The sequence below is a fragment of the Sceloporus occidentalis genome, unplaced genomic scaffold (genome assembly GCF_023333645.1).
Source record: "Sceloporus occidentalis isolate IW3139 unplaced genomic scaffold, rSceOcc1.0.p SCAF_27, whole genome shotgun sequence".
Classification (NCBI taxonomy): domain Eukaryota; kingdom Metazoa; phylum Chordata; class Lepidosauria; order Squamata; family Phrynosomatidae; genus Sceloporus; species Sceloporus occidentalis.
Window position 1 is genome coordinate 2,085,060 of NW_028317007.1, and position 9,957 is coordinate 2,095,016.

The window sequence follows — 9,957 nt, forward strand, 5'->3', positions numbered from 1 at the left end:
CATATAGTCGGCAGTGCTCCGCCTTTTCGGAATTTTAATCGTGACCTTTAAGTGACCTCAGAATGTCCTGGTATCCTAACCTGGCTTGTTCTTGATTACCCTGAATTTTGGTATACTGATCTAGCTTGTTGTCAGTATCCACCATCTCTGGCTGTTCTATTTCCGCATTAGGGGTCAGATTTCAGTATGTGTTTGTAACATCATCACTACTATTATTGCATCTCTCATCTCATTAAGATATAGAAAGTATTTAATCCACATAAAAGGCAAATGCAGGTACTCTGTAATTTAGTACAGTAATATATATATATATATATATATATATATATATATTTTCCCTGCTATACCTCTGACCATTGATCACATCCTCAAAAGCAACATATTAGAAAAAAATTTGAGAAAGGTGATAAAACTACATTTAAAATGTCTGAATCTAAGCTAAAATCTAATTAAAACATTTTTGGTAGACAGTGGAAGACATTATGACAACTTCAGAACTGGGAACGTATAAAGGAATTGTTCTCACTTGATGTAATTCTAATACAACTTCATCCATAGAATATGACAGCTCTGATGTGGAAGAAGACTTAGAGGGTGCGACCTTGTGGTTTGATAATTCACAACCTGGGTGCTGTCAGATCAAGGAGAAGATATGTCTTTTCCAGAGAACAAGGTAAAGATAGACAATTGAAGTTCAAAGAACAGAGGCAAGGAGGAAAAAGTAAATAATAAAATACATTTTCCATTAATGCACATCACAAAGCATTAGCACTGCATTCATTTTTATTTATAAAAAAAATGAAAAACGGGGAAAAAACTGGGTCCCTATGGTAGTGTGGTGCAGGGCCCCCCCCTTCTGTAGGCACATGTTCACAGTAATGAAAGGGGCGTGCACAGTAATAAAAGGGGTGCGTAAACAGTTAGGTCCAAAAATATTTGGACACTGACAAGTTATTTTGTTTACCAGAATTCAAGTTATAGTTAAATAATGAATATGAGCTTAAGATGCAGTTTCTAAGCTTCAGTTTGAGGTATTCACATCCAAATGGGAGGAAGGGTTTAGGAATTACAGGTCTTTCATATGTAGCCCCCTTCTTTTCAAGGGACCAAAAGTAATTGGACAATTAAGTTCAAATCTGTTTCATGGACAAGTGTGGGCTATTTCTTCATTATTTCTTCATCAATTAAGCAAGGAAAAGGTTTGGAGTTAACATTCGCATTTGGAAGCTGTTGCTGTAAACCCACAAAATGTGGTACTTACCTTACTACAGCAAAAACTGTATAAAAGAGGAACGGATCTACACCACCACCCCAACTTCTCTACAATGTGGAATAACTGTTCATCTCCATCTCGCCTGTCCCTTCAATAAGCTGGGACCCAAATATGTGGGCCATTACACTGTAGAAGCTCATAGTAAGAGTCTGCCTCCACCTACCATCTTCTAGCCATAGAGACCCTGTGTTTCACATCTCCTTTCTGAAACTTTGGACAGCTCCCATCCTGCCAACCTCTGCTTCACCTAATCTGATACTTGATGGAGAGAATATGAGGTACAACAACTCCTGGATTCCAGAGTATATCAAGGTTGTTTGGAATATTTGGTACACTGGCATGAATATGGCCCAGAGAAAATTCCTGGGAACCCGCCTTCAATGTACACCCTGCAAATGTCCGACAATTCCATAGAAATTCAGAACGTCCAGAGGTTGCCCTCGAGGAGAGCACCCTGTCGTGGCCATGGGTCCCGTCGGCGTCCCTGTGGTCATCCTCCCAGGCAGTATGGTTCAGGTTCTCTGCCCCTGCAGGTGAGTGTGCATGTATTAATTGAGGCACGTGCATTGCATAGGGTACGCATGCCCATTCACATCTATGTATATAGATTTAAAGTGACAACGCATATGCCACCTGTTGGTGCTTTAGTGCTAATAGATGATGCTATATAAATATGCCAGACATCACAATCAGTGCTTGGTTATACCAGCATCCCAACTAACACTGTCCCCCTACTGTTGCCTACCCTTGTACCTATACCATTGCCCTGCTAGTCTTTTGAGCCCATTTTGACCCTTGGAATGTTTTTCTGGATTGCATCTCCTGCTGTCTGCGTCGACCCAGGCCTGTCTATTGATTTTAGTCCCAATTTATCTGATTATGAGCATATTACAATTTTCATAAAACTGGTAATTGAGGAAATGGAAACTTCAAAGCTAAGATCACAAAAAACAGAACTGATATTATCAAGTTTTCAGGTACAGGGGACAATGTTAATGTTAATGAATGGATTGGGGCCAATATGTTGCTAGGGCCTATAACAAGATAGGGATACCTATGTCTGAATAAAGACCCATCAATTTTGCAATTTAAAATAAAAAATGCAAATTTTTGTAAATGGAAATAAAAAAATAAAAAAAACAAGACACATAACACACAACTCCCTGGCCACCCCACTGTATTGGGCAACGATAGAGTGCGTACTTTTACAAAATATGTCTATTGGTTTTTCAACAGTAATTCTATACTCATCTTTAATCAAAATCGACAATGTTGGGACTCCACTAGATGCTTTTCTGTGCAGCCTTAATGTGGAATAACTATACAGCTGTATTCCTCATAATCTAGGTATAGAGGTCTGTTCAACCTACTAACATCCTAGCGGCAAGTCCTTTGTATCCCTCTGCCCATTTCCACCTTCTCCTGGCCACCTAGCATCTGCTCCTCCCATCCTCTCCAGCTCCCTTCTAGTCCTCCCAGCTCCCTCCTAACCTAAGCTGCTCTTCCCAGTGCCAATCTGCTTTGTTGCAACCATAGCTTTTTATTGTTTTTATGCAAGTTTGTTTTATGGTTTTATGGAACTCCTCTTTTTAACGTCTTGCTTCTGAATACTTGGAAACAAAAAGTGAATAGTGATTTCTCTAGGTTGTAAGGTCCTTTGAGCAGGCCCCTCCTCACCTGTTTCTGTACATCATATTGTTATGTTACATACTACTTGTTATGTCCTGTCTACCCATTATACAGCGCTACAGAATTTGATGTAAAGCTGCTGTAAAGCGTATTTTATATATATATATATATATATATATGTTATGTTGTTTTTTTTTACTATGTGTTTTATAAAGAAAGTACCTTTGCTTACTTTTTATGCTATGCAGTTGGTCATGTTTTTAGAAAATATACATATTACTCTGTCTCTTAACTCTCCTGCATCATCCAAAGCAGTATGTCATAGAGAAAACAATGCAATTTTATTACAGGACATATTGGAAAAGGCAGGACTCCTTTTTAAATGGATTTGTAGCCTTAGGTTTTTAAACTACACAGTTGTTATATATGGACTTGTGCCACAGCTGATCAGTTGCATGTTTGTCATGGGTTATGATAAATTGCATAAAAAAAGCCATTTGGAAGAAAAGGAATATATATTTTTGTCTGTATTTACGTTTGTTTTTTTTGTTCTGCATTGCTGGGTACAGACAGAATCCCAGGTATCCCATGTAACTGGGCTTCTGACCTGTTTACCCAAGACCTGATGATAGCCCAACTGCGTAGATAATTAGCTTCCATTTTCATTGTTGGGAAGAGGTTCTTCACAGCATGGTATATTAAGACACTGTTAAAGAACAGTTACATATACTAGGAATCTGCCAATTATTAGTGAAATGTGGTGTCCTACTATGTCAGAACACAGAATCAAGGAGGCATTTCTTGATAACTGCAAGCATACAGCCATGCAGCTTCATTGCTGGAACATATTCTACTGCAAGTTATGTGTCTTTTTGTAAGTTCTCTCTTTTATGGTACAGGTTTTCAAACACGTAAAAAATATGTTTCTGCTTTGAATGGGTTACTTTATTGTTTTCTATTCACAGAGAAACAAACCAGCACTTTCGATGTATGGCGCAACCAAGATTTACACCGAAGCTTATGAAGATATCTGGTCCAGTTTATTAATTTTTATGAGTAAGCATGATTTTATCATTGTTATTCCCACATGTTTTAACCTATAGCTCAAACATATTACGTTTGATTAATCACTAAGTAGTTTAGGGAAATATATTGTGTTATCATAGCATTTGAGGGGTTTTTGTTTTACACATTCATATATTTTGCGCCTTGTTTCACTATCACACTGTTTTGCTATTGCATAGTATGTATGTATATTATATCAATTACACACAGTCGTGTGAAAGAAAGTGCACCCTCTTTAAGTTATATGATTTTACATATTAGGACATAATAATCATCTGTTCCTTAGCAGGTCTAAATTATACAACCTCAAATGAACAACTCCTCATGATTATATTATATTGCTGGTTGTCCTGCTAAATTATTTAGGTATTCAACTTTTTGCATCTGCGTCATTTCTTTGTTTGCCCTTTGATTTGTCTATATTGAATTATTAATGCCCTATTAGCTATCCTCCTCTCTTCCTCATATGTCTGATTTTATTGCTGGGCAATTAATCAATAGGTAAAGACCTAACAAGCAGTCATCCCTTTCCTCATAAACCCTAATGGTATATGATACAATGTTTATGTGTCTATGAACAGAAGAAATGTAAGAGCTCTGGATCATACACAATAATTCATTTCCTTCCAGAAACCACATCTCCCGGGGTCTAGAGCAACATTGACTAGGTGGATTTGATGGCTTACGCATTCAGCAGGCAGTAACATCCCTAATCTTGGTGCTTATTCTACTAGAGGAGCAATGGCAACCACAGATCTCAAGAGGAGGTCACCTTCAAGACATCTGGCAGACGGCAAGTTGGTCTTATCTACATTTAAGACTTTTTACTTATCGTCTCGTTTCTATAAAAGTACTGTGACTTACATTTTAAATAAGATTTTTCAGGTACCATGGAGGTTCTGTTTGGTTTATCCATTTTTATCCATTGTTGGAAATAGGATGATGCAAAGGATGTTGAGGTTTTTAATGCTGAAGGGTGGGATCTGAGTATCTAGCAGTTTTGAGTTGGGAAAATTCTTAACCCTTTAAGAATTCCTCCACAAAGTAGGAAAATCTCAGAATTCCGAGCGTTTAAATAAGAAATATTTTGCATTATTGTTTAGCAAATAAGGAGACCAAAAACTAGGAAATCATTCGTGTTTTTTTTCTTTGTTCCATCTTGATTTAGGACTTGAAATAAACTCCTAATTTAAAGTTGTAAACTTGCTTGGAGTAAGCAACAATTGGTTTAGAAAAAAAAAATTGTTTCTACGATCTTTAATAATGGCCTTCCATTCACATCCCAGTGGATATTGTAACCAATATGCACATTTAAATCTAAATTATGGGACAGCAAAGTACATATTTCAATATACAGCCCTTTGCTTTAAGCGTTATGCACATTACACGCATCTCACTTCAAGAGCATGAATCAGTGCCTCACTTCTGTGCACAAGGGCATTTTACCTAAATGGTATTTGACAACATGGCAGTGTTGCAAAATAAATTGTGATTGTTAAAGAAATTTAAGAAGAGTTCATTAAAATGTGTTTCAGCCATTGTTGCCTAGGAGTCTAGAATTAAGCAAGCCTTATAATTGAAATCAGATTTTTAATCTAGATTGATGTCTATATAGAACAAAATTTCCTCTTTCCATTTGCCTCTTAAGTAAACGTGTTTCACATAAAATATCATTACAAAATGGATTGATTTTGTTAACATTTTTTAAAACAAAAATTATAATCGAAATTTAGCTTGCTTAAATGTACTGCACCTTAAATTGAGTAATGATATAGTTTTAGCCTTAAGTGTTAAGGGGAAGAAATGGGACAGGCAGGTTGCTTCACGGGCAGAGGCATACCATGTCATTATCCGACTTAGTCTATATAGTGTTGGGGGATTTGCTGCACTACCATCAACGTCTGACTCAGTATATAGTGATAGGAATTATGCTGTACCATATCTGTTCAGGAAATGGTATTTCATTTTTTTCAGATTTCCAGTTTACTTACAGTATACAAAACTTATGAGCAACATATTATTTTGTGGGTGTCTTTATATTTTAAAGTGTGTGAGGAAGTGCGATATACTCTAGATGCGCCCCTGAGCCTAGACACAGTCTCTATACAACTGCATCCCACATAAATTAGGGATGAAAGCATGTAATTAATTTCTGAAACCATTTGGTGTCCAAAATAGGCCAAACATACTGAAATTTACCACTGCTTCATTTGAATTTGTACTCAAGCATAATTTTTTTGTTTCATAACAAAAAAAGAACAGTGATGGGAACTTGTGTCCTATCATTTGCCAACCTATTCTTAGAAAAATGGGACAAGAGAATTGTGTTTTTCCGGATCTATATATAGATATATATAGATATATATCTATATATATATCTATATGATACAAAAAAAACCTACCAATTACAAAACAAACTACCAACATTTACTTTAGACAGCTACCAAACTTATGGTCTTAAGTAAGGCATCCCCACTGGCGAGTATTGGAGATTTCAACAAAAATAATACAGATACTGAACCGAAAAAAAAAAAAGTAAAAGTAAAAGGGTATTCAAACGGCTTGATTCCATGGTGTTCTGCTAGCATTGCATATGCATGTTTCATTCTGGCTGGGATGTAATCAGAATGGCAACATACTGGCCTCTCCTTCACTTTGATGATCATCTTAGGGTTGCTATAGATGTGTAACATGCCGTGCTTACAAATATATTATACAGAGGAAAACTGATTTTCTCATTCATTCATTGTAAATGCACAGGCAGGGCATTGATTGTAGCTGTGGCTTAAGATATGTTGGTAAAATAGAGAATATCAATGTCCAAATCCTAGAACATAATCAGCTCAGCCACAAACTTAAACAAAGACACTTCAATTGCACGACATGTAAGAAACTTCCACCCTCTTGTTTAAAGTTCTGGAGGATTGACAAAAAAAAATAAAAAAATTATGACAAAGGTAATCTGGGTAACTGAAATGTAAATGTGGTTGGGGCTATCATTTGAAACCCGAATTACTTTATACTACTATTATCTCTGCTAAATAAAATATAATCTCTGTATTAGTAACTCCAGTCAATGCCGGTGCATGCAAACTGCTGCAAGCATGCTTTTGTTGTTTGAACTTCTGTCTCATTTAACCCTTTCTGCTGCCTCTACTGAAAAACATGCTCAGTATTATCAATGGGAGTAGCAGTAGTATGCTCTCCAAAACAATGTTTCACTAAAGTACATGTGATTGGTGGCTGCTTCTATGAGGCAGTGAGAAGACTTCCACGAGACAGAAGTCTCATTTTGTAACTCCACTAATTGGAAAACACATGCTCCAGGGTACATGAAGTACAAATCACTGGATTTCATGCAAACTGTAGTACAATTTTTAGTTGCTAGACTGTTCATTTTATGTCCGTTTCAGAGCATTTAATAATGACATTTTCTACCACGTAACAAAAATTACATAGTTCACGTACCCTCTTGTGTAGGCAGTAGATTTTTTTTATGACAAATTATGACAAATTATCTCAAATTATCTAAGAAAGCAGAGACTAATAGCTTAATTTGTTTGCTTATTTTACAGGAACATTTCACCATTAACTTAGTAGTAAAATGCACACTTAAATATAGTGCATTTTACTGCATTGAAGTACCCTCATCTGCTTCAATTATATAACCGTAACCATATTTGTTATGGTTAGCCAGGGCAGTGACTATTCAAAAAGAGACTTTCACAGAAAATCAAACTAAAATCACTTATAAGTAAACAACTCAACTAAAAAAAGAACACTAACTGCTCAGACGGATGTACGCATTTGTGAATATCAAATTGCACTAAAAATAGAAATTGTTTATCACTAAAATGTCATCCTAAGGATGCAAAGCATACATTACCACATTTAATATACAAGCTTATGTACTTCCCGTAATTCCTGGTTACTATCTCGTCATCTTCTGGATACCCGGTAGATGTTTGTGTATGGAGAGGGTAGAACGCCCTAAGCCAGATACTGTTCCACCAGAGAGTTTGATAAATAAGATAATTTATTCTGGGTCCAAGCCCAATACTAAAATTAGACTCAATAATGCGCAATCACAAATAAATATGTTATAAAAAATATTTAAAGTTACGCAAAAAAGGTCACTAAAAAAGTAAATAAAAAGTCCATGTATAAAAACAGTCCTTTTGGTAAAAATAGTTCCTAGTATCTTCTCTGGTGTTCCGTGGATCTTTTATGTGTGAGGCGCCATTTTTTTTCCCCTACGTCGTGTTGTGACGTCTATGCATCCGACGCGAGCACGTCCTTCCAGTCGGATGTCATCTATCTCCAGAACTCCGCCCCTCTCGCTCGCTCATCATGTGGAAGTCCGAGGTAAGTGTTCCAATGCAAAACAAAAACGGAGCAATAAATGGTGGAAACTGAAATAGCTGAAAACTAAATAAAAGTCCTTCGGTTATAGACTTTTTTTTCACCCGTACAGGTCGGCAGGACGGATCGGAATACCAATGAGACGGATCTCGTTTAGACGCACCAGAAAGAAAAAAGTGTGTACTGATACATTTTCCCGAAGAGAAAAAATAGAAAGAAAAATAGATATTTTTGGGTATCTAGAAATAATTCTAAGAAAATTAGCAGTTAAAAGGTTTTTTTGTAAACCAGAGAGAAATGTCCCCACGGGACATACCACTACAGAACAATTTATACACACTAACCTCAGACCCAAATCTATATTCTACCCCCAAAATGAGAAATGTGAGCACATAGAAGTATTCACCGATCTGGTACTCAAAGATATGGAACAATTAGAAAATAAACATAAAGCTTATAATTTAAAGAGAAAGGAATAACAAGCCTTACGTATCTTGAAAGAAAAACACAACCTAGTGGTTAAACAGGCAGATAAAGGAGGAGCCACGGTAGTTATGGATCGTTCATACTATATAAAGGAAGCAAATAGGATACTAGGAGATACCACCACATATAAAAAATTAGGACGGGACCCGACAAAAGGATTCAGTACTGTTTTATATGAAATATTACAAAAAGGTTTGGAGAAATATTATTTTCTGTTGAGAATGCCTAATTATTAAAAGAAAGAACACCCTAAGATACCTGTGCTCTATTTCCTTCCAAAAATACACAAGAATCTGAGGGAACCCCCTGGTAGACCTCTCATTAGTGGCCTAGATTCACTGACTTACAATACATCAGAATACGTAGATACGTAGTTCCTACAGAACTATGTCTCAAAAATTCCTGCATACTTGAAAGATACCACTCATCTCCTTAATATACTTAAGGATATACAATGGTCCACAGGTTGGCTGTGGGCCACGATGGATGTATCCTCCCTATTCACGGTGATTAGTCACGAACAAGGAATAGAAGCCATTAACACCACCTTATCCCGAGATAAAGAGGTGGATCCTATACAAAAATCCTTAATTTTGGAATGTATAGATTTTATTTTAAAGTACAACTATTTTTGGTTTGAAGAGAATTTCTATCTTCAATTATGTGGTACGGCGATGGGCACCAGGTTTGCACCCAGCTACGCTAATCTGTTTGCAGCTGAATGGGAAAAGGACTTCATATGGAACAACAACCCATATGGTGCAGACCTGGTGCTCTGGAAGAGATACATTTGATGATATCTTGATTATTTGGAAGGGAACAGAAAATTATTTACATACATTTATACAATATATCAATAACAAACCATTTCAACCTCAAGTTCACCTCCAATATTCAAACCAAACAAGTAGAGTTTGTGGAATAATTTTTTGAGGGAAACATGATCTGCTCTAGAAGCTGCCACCATCCTCGGTGGTTAAATAATATACCCTAGGGTCAGCTAATGATGGTAAGAAGAAATTGCTCCAAAGAGGAGGATTTTGAGGTAAAATTAAACAAAAATTCCTTGAGAAACAATACCCTGTCGAGAGGTTAGACGGCAGCCTGCGACAGGTGAAAAATACGGACAGACAGCAGTTATT